The following is a 26,819-nucleotide window of genomic DNA, read 5'->3' as shown; positions in this document are numbered from 1 at the left end:
TTATGGCGTGAATAAAATATTGTCATTTATTGCATAAAATGACATATTTAGGAGACTATTAATGACTAGCATTTATCGAGCGCTATGTCTTAAGCAATATTTCTAAGCCCTTTACATGCTTATATGTCATTTAGTCCTCACAACAACCCTATAAAGTAGATAGAACCTTTACTATTCCTATTTTACAGATGAGGAAAATGAGATACAGATAGATTAAATAACTTGCCCACTGTCACACAGCTGGAGTGTGGCTCAGCCAGGATTCAAACCCAAGTAGTCCACCTCCAGTACTCTTCAGAAGAACAGCTGAGCAATATGACGGAGTGACCAAAACAATCTTTAATGCAGGCCACTGCTAGCCTATATGGAGCCTTTGTACAAAGTCAGAAAAGATGCTACCTCTGGATAAGCTCAGCATAAGTGCTGGTAAGTGGATGGCATGGTGTCTTTGCATGGGTTTTAAAAGGGGACCCTTCATGTGGGCAGACACAGCCCCATGCCCCAATCTATGGCTCGGTTTATGGAGCAAGAAGGTTAGAGTCAGCTCCCATATCACAGACTTTTGAACATTTTGAATATTTGTCCCCATTGCACAGACTTGTGAATATTTTATTTTCAACTGAGTTGCTGAAATACATTAAACCTTCATGTCCCAAAACTATCAGTAAAGTCAGTTCTACACTATAAAGCCTTGTTAAAAGATACAATTTTGTGAATATTTGAGCATGTATGTGTGTCTACATACATGCAAAGCAAAGAAAGAGGTGAAGTTCCAAATTTGGGTTGATGCCAGAACAAGATCAAAGAACAGCCACAAAATCTGGGAGCTCAGAACATGAATCCCTGATGAAATCTCTCAGGAACTCACAAAAATCTTTTTCAAAGATGTAGGTCATCAAAGGTCATCAGCAATTCTACATCTTTCTCGGTCACATTACTAATAATTTTGATTAGGGAGAGAGAAGTGATCTGGAAGACTTCTACAGAGTAAGTGACATTAGAGCATGCTAGAATTTACTTACTAATATAGATGACTTTATTTAGATACATATATACTACATAGAGAAATGCAAGTGACTTTCCAAAAGAACCCACACACTTTCGGGCCCAGATTATCACTGCTCTTCCACATTTGCCAGATTTGCAGGTTTGATCCTACTCGTGAGCTCAATCCAGCCTGCCTTTTGTCCCAATACTACTGAAAATGTATGAAAATTGCCTACCTCCAGAGATCAAGGTTCAAGAACAAGTCAGTCACAATGCCTAGTGCTTAGTCACCCCCCACTCCTCTTGACCACTCACTCTCTAAATCCATTGCCCAGTACTTTGGTACCCAGGTTCTGAGGAGGCCCTCCTGTACCTCTGGAACCTCCGGCTAGATCTCCTGTACATAGAACCCCACCAGCCTTGATGACACAGCAGTAAAGACGACTGGGGACTCCGTTTTTCTTTTCCACCTACTTCAAACTTTACTCACAAATCTGGTTGGGGAAATCAGAATCTACTTCCATTTCATAGTCTTTGGTTTTGTCTGAATTCTTTACTCTGAGTCCTAGAATTCACATCCCATCTAAAACTCGCTGCTTTCTTTAAAACCTTATACTTTGAGCAGAAATAATCACCTAGACTTCACCTGACCTTAGGTAACAAGCTGGCTAAAATTCAAAATTACAATGTGTTCCAAATCATTCATTCCTTACGATGCAGAAGTGCCAGCTTCCTGAAGTCTCTTGGAAACAAAAGTTCGAGTTGATTGTGTTAGGATAGCCCAGACAAGAAAGCCACGATAGCGGCCAGCCCAGTGGCACAGAGGTTAAGTGTGCACGTTCTGCTTCTGTGGCCTGGGGTTCGCTGGTTTGGATCCCGGGTGAGGACATGGCACCACTTGGCAAGCCATACTGTGGTAGGCATCCCACATATAAAGTAGAGGAAGATGGGCACAGATGTTAGCTCAGGGCTAATCTTCCTCAAAAAAAAAGAAAGCCACAATGTTTTAAAGAACAATAGGTTCTTAATCTTGGCAAGCTCTTGAAGGCACTTCAGGGGCTCCATAAACTATCTGAGATGGTATATAATTTATAAAATTGTGTGTGTGTGTGTTGTGTGTGTACATTTTCCTAAGAAGAGGAACCATAGATTTCATCAAAATTTCAAAGTAATCAGCGAGCCACAAAATATTAAGGTACATTGTCTGGTCCATCAACCATATTCCCTCCAGACAGTCATTCCCCAGGCTGTATATCTTTGCCAACATAGAAAAGCTAAAATATTTGGCAGGTATACATGTTTATTGTCTTCTTTCTCATGATTTGTAGTTTGTAATGCTAAAAAATACTCTAAAATATTAACATATTCCAAATTACTATTGTTGACAGTCTTGACACATTTTCTTAAGTATGACCTTGAAAAGCTCAAAAATTATTTCATTTCTGTAAATGTACCTTTAAAAATCTGATATTATTTATATATTAGTGAAGCTACCATAAGAACAATATTTAGATATATTCACACATACATAATGAACTAATGACTTAAAAACGGAGAAAAATTTTAAACTGCGATGCTTTTCTACAATCTTACAGTTTTCTATCATATTCCATTCATAAAATATACAGTAGGACATCCTTATCGTACAAGAACAACAAGACAGGACTATCACCTGCACCATGGGCTAATCCTAGCAAGTTTTCACACTATGCACTTGGTATATTTGAATCTAGATGATAAAATGCTATTATATCACAGGTCTCCCTTACCATGATGTCAGAAAATCCTGCCGTTCCTTCGAAAATAATTTATTCTAGTATGGATAATGTCATATATTAAGCACACATAGAGGCACTATTTATTCTATTAAATTGGAGAAGTTATTGGTCATGCAAATCTAGTCAAATCTCAACTTTATCTGACTTTACCATCTCGCTGCGGTTACCTGAATCATATTCAGTCAGAACAAATATAAGCTTTTTGACAGCAAAACTATTCCTCAACCAATATTGCATAATTGAGTCTTTTTCCTCTAAAATTGACTGGGGTTAGGATTTTACTATCTTACAGTTCTATAGGCCAGAAGTCTAAAATGGGTCCCACTGGGCTAAAATCTATGTCAGCAGGGCTGTGGTCCTTTCTAGAGGCTCCAGAGGAGAATTCATCTCCTTTAGGGCAGAATCTGTTTCCTTGCCTTTTCCAGCTTCTAGAGGCCACCCACATGCCTTGGCTTGTGGCCCCTTCTTCTGTCTTCAAAGCCAGTAATCGGGGTCAAACTCCTCTCATGTAACATCACTCTGACTTTCTCTTCTGCCTCCCTTTTCCACTTTTAAGAACCCCTTTGACCACACTGGACCCACCTGGATAATCTAGGATAATCTCTGTCTTTTAAGGGAAGCGAATTAATAACCTTAATCCCATTTGCACCTTTAATTTGCCTCCACAATGTAAGGTAACATGTCACCGGTTGTGGGGATTAGGACATGGACATCTTTGAGGGCCTTTATTCTTCTACTATACCTCTGGAGGCCTAGTCAGGTATTCTGATATTTCCATTTGCTCTTCAAAAAGAGATATAAAATTTTTGCTTAAACCACACCCCCTAAAAGAATTACATGCTCCTTTACCTCAGAACAGATGCCCTATATAAGGTGATGATAATTATTTCATTTTTTAATCTGATTTTTTATTTCAGAGTATTTGAAAGCAAAAGTAGCTGTGGAGGAAGAAGAGAAACTGACTATTTAAAAGCAGAGTAAAGTATATTTTCATAAAACAGAAGGCAGACTTGAAGAACATTTCCAAATGTACAAGGCCCAAAAGAATGATTTAATTTGTTGTTACCTGCCTTTGCTCCTAAACAAATCCACCGGTGATCTGAGTACAAAGGGAGTTATGATTATTGTGGGTTCTATCATATGGTTATGGCATAAATACTTAGCAAGCATGTGCAGAACCAGACTGGAAGATTTATTTAGCACCTACTTTCTTTTAAGTACATATGCCATCTTTATGAATATCAGTTCAGGTAGGGTCTCTATTTACGGAAATTTTTCTCTTACTAATTAGAGGTAGTCACTCAAGAAGTGCATCTTTGCTCAAGTGAGCAGGCCAAGAAAAGTGTGTCAAGTTCCTATAAAAACTCCTACCAGAGCAGAGACTACACAAGCAGAAGGTCTGTTCAGGAAAGGCCTATTGAGATAACACAATTTTCCCGTGAACTATTTTCCCAGCATATAATAATCACAGATGTAACATGTTGGAAAAAATGTTGGCTCTTCAATGTAATAAAATTGTACCTAAGCATGCAACAAGTCTTTTAAAATCACAAATTTAAAGGGAAAAAATATATAACTTTCATTACCCATTAATATCAACACTCAAGTAGTAACAACAATGATTTACTACACTAAAAATAAGGAAATCACAATGTTGAAAATGGAAAATATAGTCCTGAATCTTTGGCCACATTATGCACCTGCTTCATTTTTGTTTCCATTAAAGAGATGGGATTCCCTAATGCTTTACCAATTTCTAAATTTTTCACGATCCTTGAACCATCTGAATGTTCCACCTTTATTTCTATGATGATCATTGACAGTTGTTTAAACTTTTTATGACCACTAAGTGGAAGAGCCACTTTCCAGGCTCATTCACCTCCTAACAACTATACAGTTGGTAGAGGATGACTCCCTTCTCAATACATTTAATTAAATCACACATATACAGGGATGCATACACACAAACACACACATAGGCACACCGTAACTCCCTTCAGGTCTTGCATTGCAGAAAAAAAAGAACACATGGCTTTAAATAAACCAAGCTTGTAATTACAAAGCAAGGAGACAGAGATTCTTTGACATTCAAATGCTCTATTGTCTGAGTTACTGCCTGAATTCTTTTGTAGAGGGTTCTAAGTAAGGGACAACATCAAGGTTCTTTTTTCTTCTTCTTTCCAATAAATACTTTACTTTCTAGAATGCTATGCAAACTTCTATCTATATCTATTTCCAGTAATGTAATGGTTTGAACTTATATATGTGTGATACTTTTAGCAAAAGTGAAATTTTAATTATTTTGTTAGGACTGCCAATGCCCAGAAAACTTAAAGAACTAATTCTACAACCGCAGCCCAGAAGATTCTTAACGTACACAATGACTCAGTAATGGAAGCTCAACTCAAAGTCTGATAGATTGTGCCCTTGTTGATTTTGCCATTCCCACAAACCTTGTTTATTTTAGTGAGATATTAGCTTAATGACCGTATCCTCATTAGGGACTTTGAACATATCCAAAGGGTGTGAGTTGAGTTAGGAAAGTGCTGATTGCTCACTTGTGGCTAAAGTTTGTGCACAGATTAGAAGGTGCCTGCTCATCCAGACCACAACACAAAGGAAAGATACTCCCCACATAGTTTAAGTAAATCCAAATTTGATGCGTTTGGTGTTCTTCCTTACAGTAAGTAACTCATTATAAGATTGATCAAAATTCGTTAGATAGTAACATTTCTTCTTCCATGTTGTCCTCCTAATGTGAAAATACTATTTGCAGTCATAGAGCATAAATTAATAAGCTATTTTACTTGTAGCTAGGATGAATTTTTTCTTGGACTAACACACTCTCTAGAATAATTCTCTTCACAGACCAGTGGTAAGTATTTTCAAAAAAGCTAGCCATGGTTGGATATAGATGTGACCCTAGAACAAAGTGAGGCCAATTGGCTTGTGTGGGAACTCATATCAAAAAGTATTTTGATTAAGGGGGCTGGCCCTGTGGCCGAGTGGTTAAGTTCGTGCGCTCTGCTGCAGGCGGCCCAGTGTTTCGTTGGTTCGAATCCTGGGCGTGGACATGGCACTGCTCATCAAACCACACTGAGGCGGCGTCCCACATGCCACAACTAGAATGACCCACAACGAAGATTATACAACTATGCACGGGGGGCGCTTTGGGGAGAAAAAGGAAAAGAATAAAATCTTAAAAAAAAAAAAAGTATTTTCATTAAGTTCAGGGAAGGAAACTCTTCAATGTAAAGGGACATAATTCACCCGAGATAAATGTGAAAGTTATCTTTGGGCCACTTTGCTCAAGAATAGAGGGTTCTCATGGCTCTAAGTGGAGTAAAAGCTCCTTTTCTGACTTAAGAGCCCTGCAGTGATGCCACTTGCGAGTGGCTGGGAAGCCAGGAGCAGATGAGTGAGACAACATTTCTCACACACAGACAGGCAAGAACGCCTAAGGTGCAGTGTGATTGCCCCACAAACCAGTGTGAGCAGACACAGGCCTTGGAAACAAAGTACAATCCATCCCAAGAAATGCTTTGATTCAAACGGCCTCCTGGAAAGTATAAAATACAGTTGAATCTTAAATCAACCTTACATTATTCACAACTTCTAGCTCAATCTCTACCCCGCTCCCCCCAAGAACTTGATTTTAAATGACAATTTCAGTTTGGATTTTAATATTCCTTCCAGTGAACTTTCCCCTCACGGAATTTAAATGATTAAAAGCAAACAGACTCACAGTCATTAGCCCTCGTCCTTCTGGCAGCATTTTGTGCTGCTGGTGTGTTTATTTTTCTGAAATCAATGGAATAGACCCACAACGTCCTGATTTTCTCCTTGCCTTAAAAGAAAAAAACTAATGTATGTTTCTCACACATAAATTAGATACTGATCTTGGAACATGCAGCTATTAGAAAATTACACATCAACTACACTAAATTGTTCACAACAAGAAAAGTGATGGAAGAAAATTTTTTCTTAAATCTGCCTTTAGTACTTCCTTGACTGGCTAATTTAATTGATTAAAAATAACCCTAACCATAACTAGCTACAGAAAAAAGAAAAGTTTATTATAAACGAAGTGTACTATTATTTCAAAAATTTACAGAACTTACAACTTTTGATTTAAGATTTTTACCAGAAACTGATTCTACCTTGAACATATGCAATGTTAGTCTCTACTTTCATTTTGTTAAAAATCTACTCATTCTTTTATAATCCACAGGAAATTCCTATTCCTTCTTTGCACACACTGACCCAAATATAATTCTTGACCTTCCTATTATCTCAAAAACAAAAAAGAAAAACCTCATATGCAAACTTATTTAATTACAGCGAAGACAAGAATATAGAAAAAAAAATCCCACCCTAAATCATATACATAATGGGAAAAAGACATTATAAATCTACAGTGAATTAATAATACCAAAACGTTTGTCTTTTAGAACTCATGTATTTTGTTAAACTGAGAGCATGTCAAAATATATGGTATGACTTTAAAGGAAATAAAATATCCTGATATATGGTGCACACATTTCTAAAACATATTTCTCCAGAGAACTCATGAAAAGTAATGTTTAATTTTCCATATACTGCATTCTGACCTAAATTTCTTCATAAAAGGAGCCCACCATACTTTCAGAATGAAAAGCAAGACATTTTCTTTGTTTCAGTTTCCTCTAACCACAGAAAATATAAAGCATTAACTAAATTGTTGGTGTCTATTTCCGCAAAAGACAAAAAAACGGAGAATTATTACACTTTGGAGCAAGGCAAAAAAAATAAGTAAATTTCAGAGATTTGCTGTGACTCAGGCCTCAGTCTTACAATGTGGCAGCTAAGAGAGGTTCCTGGTGTCTTGTCTCTTTATGCCTTGACGGGACTCCAAAGCCCTTCTGGAAACACAGCAGAAAACAGCACCACTATTCATTTTCTAGACTTCCTTCAAGAAACTGCTGAGAGGCCAGATTCCAACCTAGCTCAGTGGTTTTCCACACCTGGTTGCACATCAGTATCATCTGGGGAGCTTTTAAAAAATTCAGATGCCCTGGCCACACCCTCTAGTGATTCTTATTCAATATATCTGGATGGAGGCCCAGGAATCTGAATTCTTTTTAACACTTCCCAAATGATTCTAATCAACCAAGTTTGGAAACCACTGACAATACTAGCCAAGTGTTATTCCACTTATTGACAAGCTAGTCATGTTCAGGTTGATATTGATGGATTCCGTCCACATCTGCAATCTCTCTCTTTGATAATGATCAGTTGATAAGATTCCAATATGCACTACACACTTATATTCATGCCTTTATGAAAAATGTTGTGGAAAAAAAAGAAAGAGATCAGATGTTTCATGATATTCTCCAGATTTCAAGATAGTGTCAACTTATCTTTTCCAAAGAGAACTTCTGAACTCTTAAATTATCAGACTTTTAAAAGGCTACTTTATAAAAATGCATAGCACGGATCTGATCTGAGGGACTTCACTCCCCCCACCAGCCGCTCCTCAATCCTTCAGGTCCTCCAAGGTTTTGTTTGGGGTCTGGAGCTTAACCTAAACTTGTTCAATTGCCTTGTCCAAAGACTATGAAAATAAACAGCATTCTCCATGACATTAGCTAACATTTGGTCTAACGAATTTGAGTGTGCCAACCTAAAGTCAAATCCAAAATTTAAAAGTAAACAAAATGCTACCTAATTATCCAACAAAGTGGGTATGTCCAGACAACCAATTGGTGTAGTAGAAAGAGCTTGGTTCCTGAAATTAGGCTGACTAAGAAATGAATCCTGGCTCTCCTGCTCCACATCTCTCACATCACTCTTGGTAGGTTTCTGAATTTCTTTAAGCAATAATTACTTTATCTGCATGTTGGGAATGATGATACGAGCCTGACAGTGTTATTTTGAAGGTTAAATGGGATAATATATGGAAACTGCTGTGTTCATAATAAACGCTCAACGATTGTGAAGCGTTGGGCTTGTATCACAGAGACTTGAGCTTCTATTCCAGCTCTGCCTCTTGTGACGTTAGGAAACTCCTTAAATGTTCTACGTGTCAAGTTCGTCACCATAATATGGACATAAAGGGAGTACCTACTCCCTTTAATAACTGCAATGAGCGAAACGTGTGGAGCATTTCATGTATTCTTCCATGTTGTTGGCACTTAGTAGGCATCATTAAATGGCAGCTATTTATTTTTACTTTCCTCCTCAACTTGCATTCTGAAGATTCAGGAAGAAGTTAGGGTTTTCAGAGATGACAAGGATCTCAAGTCTCCTTTTACAAATAGGACACTGAGGTTGAAGAGGTTGAGTGACTTGCTTAACGTCTCACAGCTAGTTAGTGACAGAGCTGGGTCTCTAACACTTAGTCCAGTATTGTTCTTACTATATGGCAATACTCCTCTGACGTCCCTCATCAGAGATGAATGCTATTTGTAATGAACCCAAATCACTAAGAAAACTATTATTTAACTACCCTCATGGCCAGAGAGTAAGTCTTGATTGTCAATTAAAATAAAAGCAACCAGATCACTATTTGTTATAAAACACTACTATCAAAATATGACAACATAACTCTAAGGATTTTCATTGCTCAGTAAAAGCCAAAGGATGACTAAATCTGTTTAAGAATCAGAAAGAGGTATTTTTTTCCAGAATGTACAAGAACATGGACTCTCTGGCATGCGCTGCTCGTTCTTGGGTTATTGGCTGTATATAAACAGAAAACAAACTCTCCTTGTCTACCAACAACTGGAAAACAAATCCCCAGGGAGCACAGTGAGCACTCTGGAGGTGATCGATGACAGATGTACAGTTGGGAGCCACTTTCTATGCTCTGAGCAGGGGAGAGGTCCACAGAGATGTGGGCCAAAAAAAGCTGTGCATAAAACTTGAAAAGAGGGCAATGCATATTCTAGAGTCCCTTTGGACTTTTTCTTTCACTAACAGAGGATTGCAACCTAAGTGGTTTCTGGCCACCGCAGAAAGCAACAAAAGGCTGCATGACTGATTTTTCTTAAATGAAAAAAGAGGGGTTTATGCTATTTAAATTGCACGGTCCAGATGGTGTTTTCCATCCTTCATGCTCTTTTGGTTGTGGCCATGTCTTGCCTATGGCTTTTGTGGCAGAACACACTCGCCAGTCAGCAATTTCACCACTGCTTGGGTCCAAATGAGCTATGGAGAAAGAAATTAGGGTGAGTGGAGAGGCCACAGCTGGGAGAGATCAGCCACACTCAACAGGCCTCTCCCACATACATAAACAGAGCAGACAGAGGGAAGGAGGGTGGAGAAGTAAAATCCCGAGGTTCAGAGGGTAGTACTTGGGGCCTGCAAACTGTGTCTAACCACATGACATGCGCCTACAGGTTCTAACCCAATTGCTGAAAATCCCTGAGTGTCTCTGAAAAGGTGGCTATTAAATTTCTCAGCCGAAACATTCAAATGCTTTCTGATACCACAAAATATTTTCTCATGCACTTAAACTGTTCCTTAAATACCTAACTGAAAGGAGAGAATCATTGAGTAAGTTTATTCTCATATAGGAAATTGTCTCCCACAAGAATGGACTGTGTTAGCTGGGTTTTGAGTTCCTGCTGTGGTTTTAAATCTCCATGTTCACTGCAGTTCCCAGTTGAAAATTTCTGGGATTCCATATTCACGTGGACCACGATCCTACCCTGTTTATTAAAAAAAAACATTAGAGAATGTAACGTCTCTCATAGCATATTGCATTTGCACCTGAACTGTAAAAGGAAACTAATGCCTTTAGCAACGGATTATAGCTTTTTAAGTACCACTTTCCTCGCATAATACTGCAATAAAAAAAGAAAACATCCAAATGAAATATCAGTATTTTTTCTACAGAGTGAAGGAAATTTTTGAACTCCATAGTTGTGGTTTATGTTCAGCCACCTGCTACTGAAACACTAAGCTGTTTCGGTTTTTCTTTCTTTTTGCCAAAAACAAAGGGTCACACTTCCATTTGTCTTTCGCTTCCCTTCACGTCATGAAGAACGAGTGGCAACTCAGCCTCCTCCTAAAATGAACAAAATCGTGCGAATAAGAAACTCTTTGCCACAATTCTACCAGCCCACGATGCCTTTATGATATGTAACCTAATTGAGTCCTCCCCAGGAAGGAACATGAAATTTAAATTGTGGCCTACATCAACAGTAAGGCAAAGAAAAGCAAGCTCTGAGCAGTGATCACAGCGACTGTTTTAGACTACACAGTTCTTGAAAATACTAAGTATAGCTTCTAAAACTCAGCTAATTATGGGGTTCACTTTTTAATCTTTTTCTTCAATGCTATTAAAATGATTAAAAAAAAAGAAATCCACTCTCATATGCTGCTAGTTGGAATATGCTGATTTTCTTGAAAACAGAATGTATTAAGAGACAAAGTTGTTGCTATTCTTGGAACCGGTAATTCTATCTCTAGGAATTTATTCTAAATTAGATATTCAAGCAAAGATTTCTGCAACTTTCTAATATAATGGTGACACATAAGAAACAATGTTAGTGTCCAAAAGCAGAAAAAGGATCAGATCAATTATGCAATAGGATAGTTTGAAGAATATTTATTAATATTGGAAAGTACTGTGAGACAATGTTAAACTTTTCAAGTAATACAAACTGTTTATAAATATGATCCCAGTGTTTTAAATATATATTTACATATGAGTGTGTTTATATGCATGTGCTGACATATCTATATATACAAATAGCATCTAACAATAGAAGGAAATTACTATTTATTATTTTTTTTTTGGTGAGGAAGATTGGCCCTGAGCTACCATTTCTTGCCAATCTTCCTCTTTTTGCTCGAGCTAACTCTCAAGCACTGAGCTAACATCTGTGAGAATCTTCCTCTACATTGCATGTGGGATGTCAGCAGCATGTCTTGATGAGTGGTGTGTAGGTCCGAACCCAGGATCTGAACTCATGAACCCCAGGTTGCTGAAGAGGGGCACACAAATCTAACCACTTTGTAACCCAGCCACCCTGGTAAAAATATTATTTTTATTTTCTACTTCCACATTGCCTGTTTTCCCCAAATTTTCTACAATGAACACAGATTGATGTTAAAATTAGAAAAAAATAAATGTAAAAAAATATATTAAAAATTTCAAAATTGGATATCCTGAAGAATTTTAAAATCATTTCTTGGAACTGAAGGACATCCCATCTGGCTTCGTTTTTTATTAAAAAGTTAATGTATTTTTCAGATGAGGCCAGAGATCTTAACTGATTTATCTAAGGGAATAGTTTATAGATTCCATCTATTTTAATTGGAAAAAAATACAATTTACTTCAGCATAAGAAAGTGTGAAAGCATTATTCCCAAGACTTCTATTGACCCACCATCAGCTTCCAAGTTTCTTCTGGTTACCAAGGACAAGTTCTAAGAATGAGATGGATAATAAAAACCCACAAAATGATAACATTAGAATTGGCTGGGCTCCAGGGATCATATGTTCCAGAGGTTTCCACAGCACGCTCAATGGAATGACCAGTTCTGCAGTGGTTCAGAAAGCCTCCTCAGGGGAACAAGGACACTGAGCATGCGCGGCTGCTTCTACTAGAGTAGCGCTACTGCATTTGTTTCATATAACCAGTCTTAGTTTAGACTCCTCCGAAAGAAAACCAGGATTTGGGTGCAGATATTTTATTTGAGAGATAAACCCAGGAAGTATTGTGAGGGAAATAAAGGAGAGAATCGAGGAAGAGAAGGAAAACTAATGAAGGTGTGTTAGTGTGGGGGTTACCACTGTGGACAAATGGGGCTCTGTTCAGCTGGGGACCCTCTGAGAGACTATGGAACATGCCTTAAAATTGTTTCTCTGCAAGTGAGAAAGCTGGACTATTTATCCACCAACTCTTGTCCCACACTGATTGAGGGTCCATCCTGGAGGGTTAACCCAATGGTGCTTGCTGCCTAACCAGACTAAGCACTCTTCTGGAAACTGTCCTGAGTTGAGAGGAGCCTTCAACCAGCATGTGAATGGTCTTTGAAAGTAACGAAGTCATGGGGAGAACATAGGCTTAGAGGCAGGTGAGACCTGAGGGTGAATCACGGCTCTGCCACCTACAAAACTTTGGGCAGACTATTAACTGTATCTGAAACTAAAAATTTTCATTGAAAAAGGAAACAGTACTGTAAATGTTTCACATGGACACTTTCATTAAATATTCATTCCCTTCCAAACACCTTAGAATAACAAGCAATTTTCCATTGTGCCAGGTCACTAGACAGAGCTGCTAAAAGCAGCAGTCCACTGTCTTTACCATTTGAAAAAAGCACAAAATGTGAATTTAAGCTATGCTCTATCACTTGCCCTTTATGGTATTCTAATCCTGAATACTCACTTATCTTTCATGATAATCTTTCTTTATGATAATTTGGTGGGCACCTGTACCCTTCAGGAGTATTTTAGTTTCCATGTTATAATAAAGTAATGAATGAACATTATAACTTTTAAATTTTATAATAATAATTAATACCACACTATTCAGTGCTTAATATGTGCTAAGCAGTCTTTACAGCAGACTTCACGTGCATTATCTCAATGATGTTCAAGAATCATACTTGTTAGGTGCTAGTACTAAGCCTGTTTTACTGATGAGAAAAACTGAAACTTAGAGAAGGTAAGTAATTTGCCCATGATTATGTAGCTAAAATGTGACATAACCTGAGCGCCAGCCTAGATCTGATTGAGACTCCAGAACTAGTGCTCTTAGCAACTACACTCTGCTCCTTCCACTTTATCGGCAAGTGGACAGACCGCATGTATACATGTGAACATGATCTGCCAACCCTCTAATCACCAACAGGCTAGAGCAGCACTCTAACAATCAACAGTGACTTGGTGAAAATGATCAACATTCTGCCTTAACAGATCACCACTATACCCCAGTACAAGCTAGTCATTCCATCTCCTTCAGTGGGACACTGGAACCAGACGGATGTGGATTCAAAGTCTAGTCCAGCCCTTCATATCTGTATGATGTTGGACAAAGGGCTTTTACTTCCATGTGACTTCATTTCCAACAATGCCCAACTTGCAGAGCTGGCAGAATATGAAAAGTAATGACGATGTATTTCAAGCATTGGAGATATACTATGTGCACACAAAAGCATAGCTAGAAATTACTACTTCTTAACTGTCAGCAAAGCAATTATTCTATGTTCATTAACTAATTAGAATGCTCTGGACTCCAGACTGGTATTGTAGACATCCTATTGCTACAAGTATGTGAAAGTGAAACTAATGTATTAACTAAACTTCTCTGTTGTTGTGAGTAGTGGTCATGGTTAAAATGCTGTGCTTGACTTTTCACACTAAGTAGAATTGGTCCTACAGCCTTGAATAAGTATCAATTTATAGATTTATGTGAAATATACATATATACTTAGAGAGAGAAAGAATAGTTGTACATATATACATAATACCTATACATATATTTATGTCTTTATATATATAAATAAAATAATTGTAACTCACTTTTGCTTTACATAGGTTGTTAAAGTAAACATCCAATTTTACTAATCCTATAAGATAAATTTTTAACTCATCTTGGTGAATGGAAGATATAATAGTAGCAAAGAGTTAAGAGTCAGAAGAGGAGCGGAGGAAATAAATTAAGAAATAAAAATCTATTCTGAAAATCCTATGATTGCCCATCAGTGAAGTCATTTTGGAAAAATAGCCTGTGGGTAAAATTGTAAACACCATATGTTTTTGAATACGGAAATGTTGTCTAAGAAAATTACTGAAAATAAAAGAACTTTAATCCCAAGATTATTTTGAATTGGCAGATATATTCATAATATTAATAACCCTTTTCCTTTAACACCTTGCTGGCTCTGCAAATAGTCATTTACACTAACTAAAACGAAGGCTACAAAGGATTTATGTCTTTATTAAACTTTATAAGTTCCATACTTATTGGAAAAGAAGGAATTTACAGAAAAACAACTTGTATTTAATCCACAGCTGTGTTTTTTGGTGTTTCTGTCATTAACACACTGACTTTTCTGTGTCCGAGATTTATCACACAAATCCAGGCAAAATGGTGTTATTTGTCCCTATGTTCATTACAAAAAAGTTATAAATAGGGTTAGATATTATAAAATAAAACCATAGTGCATCCATAAGTAGATCGTAATTTACGTGAAGTTTCCTCAATGATTCCTAAAAAGAAATGTAGACCATATCATAGACGGATGCAAGTTTCAGGATCATTTTGCAGAGCTAGTATTTTTAGTAGAAATCTTTAATGACTGGGTCTAAGGGCACTAGAAAGGAGATGGTTGACATGATCCATACCAGTGTTTGATTAGACACGTATAATACTTGTAATAAAGCATGTTCTAATTCCATATTCTGAGAAAGCACCAGAAGAAACAAAATGGACTCCAAAAGGCATTTTCCCCCAGCGTTGGCGTACACATCAGTCAACCATCACATAGTTTGAGAGTTGTATAAATTTTCATGCATGAATCTGAGCAAGTTTATCAGTCTTAACGCTTTCAGCTTTGAACAGCAACAGATTTATCAAACTTATTCATGTGCAATTTAATGAGGATGTAAAAATGCTTAACAAAAAGCGGTTTACCACTAGTTAATACAGACTCACATGAACAACCATTTCCTGTGAATGCCTATTAATTAGTCAAGTAGAACAACAAATAGAAGGTCTATGCGATTCGGGCAAGTCCTTCAACCACTCTGTTCTGCAGGAACTTCATGCGGAGGGCATGGATTGGTTGATTGCCACCGCCCTCCTAACACCAAAGGTTTATGAACTGTTACTTTGTGCATTTGCTTTCATAAATTAAATTCAATTTGAGAGTAGAACTCTACTGAACTAGAAAGTTAAAAAATGGTGTGATATCTTTTGGAAATGTTTTCTTCCTGAATTATTTCCATTCTTCCTCTCATATTTGTCCATTTACATTTTTACCTAACAGACAATAAATAAGACCATTTTCTCCTACCATGCAATTTATGTATGACATGTATTTTTGCACTTTTTGTTATATTTCTATTCATCTTTCCACTCCATTAGAAAGTAAGCTCTTAGTAAACAAGATCCATGCCTATTTCTTTTTTGTTTTTTTTATTGTACTTAGCAAAGTGCTTTGCATATAAGATGCATTCATTAAGTATTTTTTAATAATTTAACGTTGCCTGAGGGTATCCATTTCTTGTGAACTCTGGTGTCTGCCTCTCCCAGCCATTGCCACACTCACTGAGGCTGTGGATATAGTGTAATCTGAAATTCAGATTGCAGAATTTCTCCATTCTTGCCTTTATTTCATTGCTCCAAGCCATTTCAGAAATCATTTGCTCTTGCCTTCTACCCTCTTGGCTTGAGAATTGGTTTATCCTCCTCATTTTGGCTTTGGCAGCTGTTCGCAGTCTGTTTACCTTGTGTACTGACCTTGGAAACCCCTATGATTTGCCTCTGCTAATTGTCTCCGCCTCCTTTGGCTCCAAATTCCAAATCATTGCCCAGATCAGGCCTCTGAGACAGCACCTGCCCCATCTCGTGGAAAAGAGATCATATTGGATGTCTTTGGACAACATCCATCTTATCAGGTTCATCCAAAACTCAGATTTGTTTGTAATGAGCACTTGCAACCCAGACTGCAATAATGTTAAAAAGTTTCTAGCTGTGAAATTGAAGAGACCATTCATTTGGTTTCCATAACAAGTGCCTACAGTGAAATAAAGCAGTAGAGGAAAAGATACACTTCTTAACAGGATGTGTGAAGATCGTGGAAAAATAAATAAGAATTAAGGAAGATAAAATATAACTGAAATATAGAACGTTGGGGTTAAAAAGAACTCCAGAGCTTTACATAAACAGTAGATCTAATAAAAACCTTCACTCAACATAAATCTCCCTTATAAAATATTTCTGATACATGATCATTCAGACTCTGTTTCAGTATTTCCTGGAATAAAAAGATAGGTAAGCTAATATCCTAGGAATTCTATGTTGAATGGAAATCCACATTCAGTAATTTCCACTATGTTTGTCCTAGTTCGATTCTTTGAAACCACCAAAAGTCTTTATTCTTTTCCACATGATAACATTTTAAATATTGTAAGATGACTATGACATCCCCCACTACCACCATCACCCTTGTATGTGTGTGTGCGTGTGCATCCATGTGTGTAGCTAATCATAAGAGTTTTCTACTTGTTAATACTGAGGCAATACTTTACATATATTATCTCCCTATCTTAACTTATGAAGTTATTATTAATTTCACTGTGGGCTCATGTTTAACTTCTCAGAGCATGATTTCTACCATGCACCAATAATGTGGCTTTTAAACTTGAATTTTAAAGATTTTTTTTTTCCTTTTCCTCCCAAAGCCCCCCAGTACATAGTTGTGTATTTTTAGTTGCGGGTCCTTCTAGTTGTGGCCTGTGCGATGCCGCCTCAGCATGGCCTGATGAGTGGTGCCATGTCCGCACCCAGGATTCGAACTGGTGAAACCCTGGGCCGCCGAAGCAGAGTGAGTGAACTTAACCACTCCACCACCGGGGCGGCCCCTAAACTTGAATTTTAAAATGAGGATGATGATTCACACCTCATGTAGCTGTTGCCTAGTGGTTGCATGTGTGAATGGATAGATAGATGGATGGATGGATGGATGAATAGAATAGAATACCTAAAATGTTTACAATATTTTAGAGTTTTTACGGTCAATAGTACATTGTTCTGCATTCATTGAGCTTTACTTGTGAGTTGACAGGCAAGTCTTATCAAAGTACATCTTTGCTAAAAGAATCAGCTCTCATCTCTTAGTTCTGAGTACTATATAATAGCAGCATTGTTTTGTGCCACTGTTTAATAATTCAAATGTTTCAATGGATAGATTGTATCCTCTGCAAATATAACTCTTCACATAATATAAATAACTTCAAGTGAAATTAGATTTTAGAATGTAGCTTATCACAAAAATATAGTTTATTCCAATTTCAAATCACTACCCCCCAAAAAAATAATTTTAAAACAATTACTCATCTTTTCCTATGATAGATAAAATAAGCCTGACAAAATTAAAGGGGCCTTTCATGCTACCCAGAAAGGAGTCCATACGGCGTTTTCTGGGTTACTGTCTTAACTTAAAGGGAAACTTGCACAACGTCCAGAGCCTTTGATGTCCCACAAATGAAGGACGAGGGTATCCTCAAATTCTTGGCAAGAGGAACCCACTTAGGCAGCACCAACCTTGATTTCCAAATGGAACAGTCATCTACTAAGGAAAAAGTGGTGGCATTACCTCAAATATCTGAAGAGAACCTGGGAGAAGCTTCTGTTGGCATCTTGTGCCATTGTCTCCACTGAAAATCTGGCTGACATCAGTGTCACATCCTCCAGAATACTGGCCAGTGAGTTGTGCTGAAGTTCACTGCTGCTGTCATTGGAGCCACTACTACTGTTGGCCACAGCACTCCTGGAAGCTTCCCTGATGGGATCCAGGCAGCTCCGGCAGCCGTGTCTTCCGGGAGTCGTGTCTTCCGGGAGTACTGATCCCACGGCTGACCGCCAGCTTCGCACAGGGGCACCTTATGTTAACCTGCCCACCATCTCAGTGTGTAACACAGACACTGCTCAGTGCTACGCGGGTATTGTCATCCCGGGCCACAACCGGGGAGCTCGCTCAGTTAGGTGTGAAGTAGGGGTTGCTGGCTAGGGAAGTTCTGCGCATGCGCAGCTCCATGTCCCGTGAGCATTCGGGAGAGGTCATGCGTGATCTCCTTCTACAGAGCTCCCGAAGAGAGGAAAAGGAAGAGTAGGCTGCTGCTGAAAAGGCTGCCACCAAGGAGGAATTCCAGAGTGAATGGACCCCTCCGGCTCCCAAGTTCACTGCTTCTTAACCTGAGGTCGCAGCCGGGTCAGGTGGCACGTAGGTGCCCTCTGTGTCTATTCAGCGGTTGCCTCCTGCGGACCGGATGGAGCCTCAGCCTGTCACTGAGGACTGGTCTGCAGCTCCTACTGCTCGGGCCTTTCTGGGTAGGAACACCCACTGCGTGGTCTTAAGCTGCTCTTCCATAGACTCTTAAATAGGATATGGAAATAAGGTTGCCAGAAAATAAACAGTTTAACAAATAATAAATGAAGGGGGATCTTCCTTACCTTTCCACTGTTTGGAAACATAGCCTTCACATCCAGCATGTTACAGGAACTATGCAATTTTTCTGATCTCTATTTCTAATTTTTAATTGTCTTCATTTTAGTTTTCTTTTAGTTTGTTATCTAAAAGTTAAGGTTTCTTATAAATTGTTTCCAAAACAATGTATCATGAAAAATACATTAGAAAGAGAAAAAGTAATTTGGCTTGGGTAATCATTGTTAACAGTACTAATTCATTTTTTAAAAGTATATTAAAATGAGAAAGTGATTGAAAACCACTAGATAACCATTTGAGGCATTATTTAAAAGCTCTGTTTGGATGAGTAGGAGACTGTAAACTTATCGAAAACGAAAGCAGATTCTTTAGCTGTCATTTTCTTCAACTGTAATGATGTCCTTCTTATCCGTAACAGAGTAAATGAACATTTAGACATGGCGAAGCAACTGTATTTGAAGAAAAGAAGAAAAGTGAAGGTAAGAAACGAGCATACTATGTGCCAGCATTTACATAGTTGTCATTACTTTTAATTCTCACAAAAACTACCAAGCAGGTATTTAATTAGAAGCTCAGAGGAGTGGAGCTGCTTACCTCCTAGGTAAGACCTCCTAGGTGGTAAGTGGCACAGCTCGGTTCCAACGTCAAAGTTCAAACTTTCTCCTTTACCAGGCAGCCTCTCAGCTACCACATGGTCTCTCATGAAAATAATAAAAAAAACTGTTGAGAAGATATTGTGAAACATCTTAAGACATTTAAAAATATTTTTATAGAAGACATAATTATTCCCATTATCACTGTGATTAAAATAAACAACATCAATCTCAACAGTGGTAATGCTTTTGAGTCTTAAATTGTCTCTCTCAGAACCCCTGAGAGTATATAGAACGCACGGCATTGACTTTCTTTTCGTAACTGGACAGTTTACTTTTAGAGTCGTAATATGATGTGTTTAGCAGAGGATCACAGGAACATCAAGACTGCTCTGCAGGCCTTCTCTATGGTCTGAGAAATTCTAAATCTTTATTTTAGGAGGAAAATATGAACTCCAAATTTCAATATAATTGAATGAAAGCAATATCTAGAATTCTAATCAAACAAATCTGTTTTAAATCGGAACTATGACAGCATCAAGAGTGAAAATTCCAGGTCATTTTTGACCCTCCTTTTCGTTGTTGTAATCTTTCTCTACTCCTTGCTTTTCCTTGCCTCTTCTTGTTTATTTAACAAATATTCATTATATATTTATTATGTCCCTTGCATTTTGCTGTACTGTTTGCTAATCTCTGGTAAGAGAGACTAATGAAAATTAAATATTAGTAATAATAGAAAAGAATGTATTTTTCAATGCATTGATAAAATTCATCAGTCATGTTGAAGGAAATCTTATTGGGAATGAAGGATTGAAAAATAAGTTCCTTAACAAAATAAATAAATATAATAATGATAGATGGTTGTAGATCAATCTTATATCTAAAAGGGAAACTAAGTTTACAGGCATGTCAGTTAAATATAGGAAGAACAGCACCAAAATGATATCTGGTGTCTTCATTTAACGTCATTCTTGAAATTTGGGCTAATTTCAAGAAAATATAAAGCAGTAATAAGAGATTTTGCTGTCAGAAAATACAACACAAAATTATGATGATGTGCAGTTGATATGGTTTTATACCTAGAATTTCACTGCACAAAAGAATAAACATGAAAATGTTGGAATTAATAAGAGAGCTCAATAAAATGACCAAACATAAGATTATTTTATCAGCTGTTTGTTCTGGAAACTTTTACACCTACAAAAAAGTTGGAAGACTAGTACAATGGACATCCTCATTTTTTAAACCAAGATTCATCAGTTGTTAAAATTTTTCCACATTTGCTTTCTCATTTTATTCATACGTCTATGTGTTTGTATATATTTTCTGTCTTTTGTGGCGGGACTAAGGCATTTGAGAGGAAGTTACGGGTGGTGCTATACTTGATCCCTAAAACTTCAGCATGTATACAGGAGTATCTTCAAAAGTCAATATCTTCTCATATATAAGCATTAATTCGTTAGGAAATATAATGAAAAACATATCATTTACACTAACAACAAAAAATTAATGACCTTATTGAGAAATATGTTGGACCTAAATTAGGAAAATTATTTAAAAAATGACTAAGCTATACAAAGGATAAACTATATGCCTGGATAGAAGATAACATATAATAAAATTACCATTTTTCCCAATTTAATTTATATGTATATATTACACAAAATCTGATCAGAACTATATTGATATTTTTTAAAACTTAACAAAATCTGCTAATATTGGTCAGAAAGAAGACCAGGCAAGAATCAAAAACATAGTTTTGACAAACACAGACAGATAGAGATTGGATTAGTGGTTACCAGAGGGGAAGGAGGGAGGGAGGAAGGTGAAAGAGGTGATTAGGCACGTGTGTGTTGATGGGTTGTAATTAGTCTTTGGGTGGTAAACATGATGTAATCTATACAGAAATCAAAATATAATGATGTACATCTGAAATTTATATAATGTTATAAATCAATGTTACTGCAATAAAAAAAAAAGAAAAAAACAGTTTTGAAAAAAAAAGGGAAGAAAACTAACTCTACATTTAGGCCTCCTAGAGAACCAGACACCAGAGACCATAACTACTGTCAGTAGAACAAAATTTGAGCCCCATGTTATCACCACAACTTGTTTGACCTTGGACAAGTGATTAACTTCTCGGAGATTTAGGTTTCTCATCTATAAAACAGGCATGAAAACATTTGTTTTGTAGTGTTATGTGGGAATTCCAAGCAACCCACTCGAAGAATGTAATACAATGTCCAGGCAAGGAAGAAAAAGTCAATATGTGTCTTAGAGCTACTTGGAGATTATGGCTCTTTGGAGCTCTTTGGATATTATCATCTATAATCATTTAAGATCCAAAATAAATTTCAGCTCTATCCAAAGACTGGTTATTACAAAAAAGTAGATATTTCAAGGTTGGGAAATTAAAAAATAAGGAAAGAGAAGTAAACCATAAAAAAGGAAATATAAATTAAAATTTATGAAATCTCTGGGGTAGAAGTTCCTTGTCTTAAAAATGATACAATAAATTATAAAATTTAGCATAGGAAAAAATTCTGGAAGAAAACACATCCAAATATTAGCAATGTTTGTCTTTGGATGGTGAAACTATGGATGACCTTTTCCTTTATTCAACTTTTCTGCATTTTCCAAAAATGCTACAAGAAGCGCATATTAACTTATGATGAAAAATATTTTTTGAAAAATCTATCAAAATAAAATAACTACATTACACCAAGGACAAGAGTGGGCTTTAAAAGAAGCATAACAGAAAAGTCTTCAGGTGCAAGAAGCACCAAAGTCTTCAAAGGTGAGCAAGGAGTCAGAAAAGACTTCATGGAGCTAATTCAAAGAATGAATAAGAAAAAAATACATGGGAGAAGGAAACCCATCAGACCACGTGGAATGGATAAAGATGAAATCCAGAATGGACTAAAGTGTCATAGATATATTTCCCACATTAAAGACTTTTTACGTCCCCCTACAGCCAGAAAGGAACGTTATATTCATTATAGGGTATTTGAATGAATGAATGAATGAATGAATGGATGGATGGGTGGATGGATGAATGAGTCATTTGGTTGAAATTAAGGATTTTAAACTGATGAGAAATATGATGTGAATGAGGACAGCAGTGGGAAGCATGGACTGCTAGAGAAGATGAAGAAATCATAAGGAGGCTATTTCACAGGTAATAAGTTGTGAAGCCTCTTTATGAAACAGTGAATCCAGCTAGGAAGTTGTCAGCTAATCTGCAAAGTGCTTGAAGCCAAATTATAACAGTAGTCCCCTAGCTCTTTTATAGTGCCTGTACCTTAATACTATTGTGTATTTTCTCATTACTCTTCACTGAGGAAGCCTACAACAGAAACCAGCATATCATTTGTTCTCTCTGTTCAATACTTAGGCAATACTTGGCATAAGGAGAGGAAGAATGAGAAGGATGTCCAAAGAAGGAGCCAGAAAGGAAAGAGGAGAAGAAAGGCAAGGTAGGAAAGAGAAAATGTGGTAGGGAAAGAGAGAAGAGACAAAAACGAGAGAGAAGAAAAGCTGGGCAAGAAAGAAACGTGTAGGAAAAATACACAGGGCAACTGAAATCTTTTTATAGGTGATGAGAAAAGATGAAGAATTTTTCAGATATCCAAAACTGAAATAGCACCTCTTCATGCAAAGTAAATCATCAGAAATTGTTTATTTATGGTTATTTCTATTATTTGTGCTTAATTCCTATTAAGATGAATCCTGCTGTTTGAGTTTCTTTTGCTTTTATGGAGCAGATCAGTCAGCAGATCGATTTCCCAAATACAGTCGATGTACCACTGCCCTTACTAGACTCATTTAGGCTCATAGTCGTCTCTAGCCCACCGCTGCATTGCTGAAGCTTCCAAGTGGTCCTCGGTCCTGGTGGAACAGCAATCAATTTCTCACTCCTGCCAAAATGTTTACTATGCTATTTAAATTCTTACTTTAAATAAGACAAATTAATAAATGTGTTGAGCGACCTGGTCAGTACCACAAGGCTGACACTGCTGTTATTTGCTAAAGGCAATATAATTTGATCTGGTACATTTCCATTGACTTAACTATAGATCCTCATTCACAGTGCCAAGGGAGTAGTTTTGGAAAAGATATTTTTATCTAGCTGAATAATCAAGGAAGGGAATATAGATCATCTCTTCAGATTTAAAAAAGAAAAAGACTATTTTCTTAGGCTAGGTTGACCAAATCATTTCCTAGTGTTGGCAAAAATGCAGTCTAACGAGTATGAATAAAACTGGTATTGCCCCACAAGAGGTTATTTTCTTATTTACAGCATATTTGAAGAATGTTGTTTACTACAGCTTGGTAAATATTTTTTAAAGACTTGTTTGGATGGAAGCTATTTCTTCTAAGAAGAGAGGTTTGTGGGGATATTGTAGCAGCCTAGAAGATGCAAATCAGTAACAGTTATGTGCTGGAAAAAGATAGGCATGAAGTTGTACATGACATACAATGAAAATGTACAACTTTTGTCAGTAAAATTGCACCTGGATATCTAAGGGGAGCCACTATTTCTCTTACAGCAGCCCTCCTAGTGCATCTGTAAGATGGTTCTCTATCTCATGTGCGTGTGCTCTTGTTCAAGAAGACATTATACCCAGAATCCTAACTTCACAGATGATATAAATTGGACACTAATTATGCATAATCCAGAAGGACTTTTGACATAAATTTTTTAATAGGTAGCTCACTTAGTGCATTTAAAATATTATTTAGTATACAGAACTGTCTCCTACATGCAATCTATCAAAATCGCATCTATTAGGCAAAGTGGGTTATATCTGTAAGTGGACTTTAAAGAATATAGTCAGAATGTGTTCCACAAAAGTATGAAAAAAAAGAAACTACCTTAAAACTTATTCATTTTTGAATTTCAGGAAATACACTTTTCCAGTGTACACAAAAGACAAGTATTAATGTAAATTTACACATAGAATTCAAGGGAAGGACCAGTATTTTTTCCTTCGTAATTGAAAGACTACTGCATTATTAGGCAGATTACTGACCGTGGGCACAGTGGACATCAGTTTCCAAACCCATCCCAAAAGATGCTTTATCCTGTGAGACTTATATAGGGTTTTGGGCATGGGGCACTTCAGAAATATTTTTAAATCCATCAGTAGTTCTCCAAGTGTGGTTCCCAGCCCAGCAGCATCAGCATCACCTGGGAGCTTGTTAGAATGCAGATCGTCAGGCTCCACCCAGATTTAATGAATCAGAAACTCTGGGGTGGGTCCAGTAATCTGTGGTGTAACAAGCCATCCAGGTGACTTTGATGCACATTGGGGTTTGAGAACCACTCATGTGAACTGATAGAGTCCCAATTTATGCATATATCTGGTTAGTGCTTTCTACAGTTATTTTCAAATTCTGTTTCTTGGAATGCTGAGTATTTGTCCCAGGGTTCTGATGGAGAGTTGTGCACGGAGAAGGAATATGAGGAGAAAATCTGTTTGGGAAATATAGTTGAAGGTGCCTGCAGTGCCAGCAGATGGAAACATGTAATAGGTAGCTGCAATTAAAACGTTCTGAACACAGGAGATCAAGCAGGACTAACAGGAAAGACAAAGGAGAGAAGAAAAAGTAAAAGAGAGATAAGGGGAGGAGGCAGGGAGAAAAGAGGAGGGAGATTGTTCAGTCAGATGCAAAAAAACATTTGCAAAATATTTTACAGCAATCAAAATGAATGAATGTATGCTATGGATATTCACAATGTGACAATATGGATGCTCTTAATAATTTTATATTAAATGAAAAAATGTCACAGATGACTGCATAAAGCATAATCCTTTTTAAAAGTTAAAAATAAATAAAACATATATATGCATACTTTTTAGAAATAGGATTAGATGGGGTGAAATGATATAAAAAGCGAAGCAAGGGAACCATGAACACAAGACTTGGGATGATTATATCAGGTAGGAAAAGACAGTGAGGGGACTGAGGAGGACCACACGACCGGGTAGAAGTTACCGTCAGGGTCTCAACTTTTGTGTTGAATAATGGATTCACAACTGACTGTCTAACTTATTGCAAAAATGAGTGAGTGAATGAATGAATGAGTGAAGAGGGTCATGAGAGGACTGATGATAACCAAGGATTATGGATAATCCAATTTTATGCGCCTGATGTCCATTAAAAAGTTATGATGATTCTAGTAGCGAAATCATAGAATAGGCACTTGAAAACTATCATCAGAATCATCCAAAAAGCAACCTCATTATAATTAGGTTATTAGGAGAATAGGGCCTTTCTATACACAGAACTTCATTATACTACAGTCTCTGTCTATGATTTGTTTATATTTAACAAAAAGGAAAAATGTGACAAATTCCAGCTCCAGGCAAGACTGATAAAAATAAAATGTGTCTTCAAGACTTTGCCATGCCACTTTTTTGGTACTGCCTTTCTTTCCCTTCTTACCCTGTTCCTAGATTTTTGGGCCCTTGTCTATGGAGAGTGGCGATAGAGGGATCACTACTCTCAGAAACCCTAAATACCGTTTGTTGGTTTTAACACTGCTCTCAAACCTGACTTAGTCTGTGTCAAATTGCCTGAGGCACTTCTGCTGCATAACAATGAGTAACAATTACTCATATAGGCTAATTAATCCCTGCTAACAAGGTAGCTACTGGTTAACTCCTCTTAGAATGATAGCTTAACTTAGTTGAAATATATCGCTTCTTGGACGACCCTCAAGGTTACATGAATATTTGCTATTTGGAACTCTGTAGCTTGCTGTGGAGGATGATATTTCTGATCAGAGAAACTTTTCTTTGAAGCACGCTACCTAAATAGCATTCTACCTTACTTACATGTAAGATCGGCCACGTATGTAATTTTCATTTATAAAGGTAATTTTTAAAGTATGCATATAGCCCTTGGTGGTGATGGAGGCTGAAATGATTGATTCTGGGCGTCTGGACCGTGTTACTACTAAGTCACTTACATCCTGTTAAATAATCACATGCCAGTGGAATGGAGAACATTTTCCCATATTTACCTCTTTTTCCCATTGGGCCTTAATTGAAGGATTTACAAAGATCCTGTTTCTCAAGCGACATGGAAAAGGAAAGTTCATAGTAAATAAATATGTCGTATCCAAATATCCAAATTCAGATAAAACATTACTTTAAAATATAGATTGATTTGACTTACATTTTCTTTTTACCCAGTGCAATGAGATAAAAACTGGATATTATTAGATTATATATGTAAAGAGAGAGAGATACATGTACGTAAACATATATACATATATATGTTATCT

The 26,819-nt window shown here is 37.1% G+C and overlaps 1 long non-coding RNA gene across 1 annotated transcript in view; it reads right to left on the bottom strand.

Moving 5' to 3' along the window:
• Window positions 1-18,522, bottom strand: part of LOC138924933 (uncharacterized) — a 175,038-nt gene extending 156,516 nt beyond the window's left edge. The window contains exon 1 of the long non-coding RNA XR_011440314.1: window positions 18,084-18,522. This is a non-coding gene — a long non-coding RNA (uncharacterized lncRNA). The remainder of the gene's footprint in view (window positions 1-18,083) is intronic.
• Between the last annotated feature and the right edge of the window lie 8,297 nt (window positions 18,523-26,819).

The sequence above is a fragment of the Equus caballus genome, chromosome 1 (assembly GCF_041296265.1).
Source record: "Equus caballus isolate H_3958 breed thoroughbred chromosome 1, TB-T2T, whole genome shotgun sequence".
Taxonomy (NCBI): domain Eukaryota; kingdom Metazoa; phylum Chordata; class Mammalia; order Perissodactyla; family Equidae; genus Equus; species Equus caballus.
Note: the sequence above shows the minus strand (reverse complement) of the source record. Positions and strands in the feature narration are given on the sequence as shown.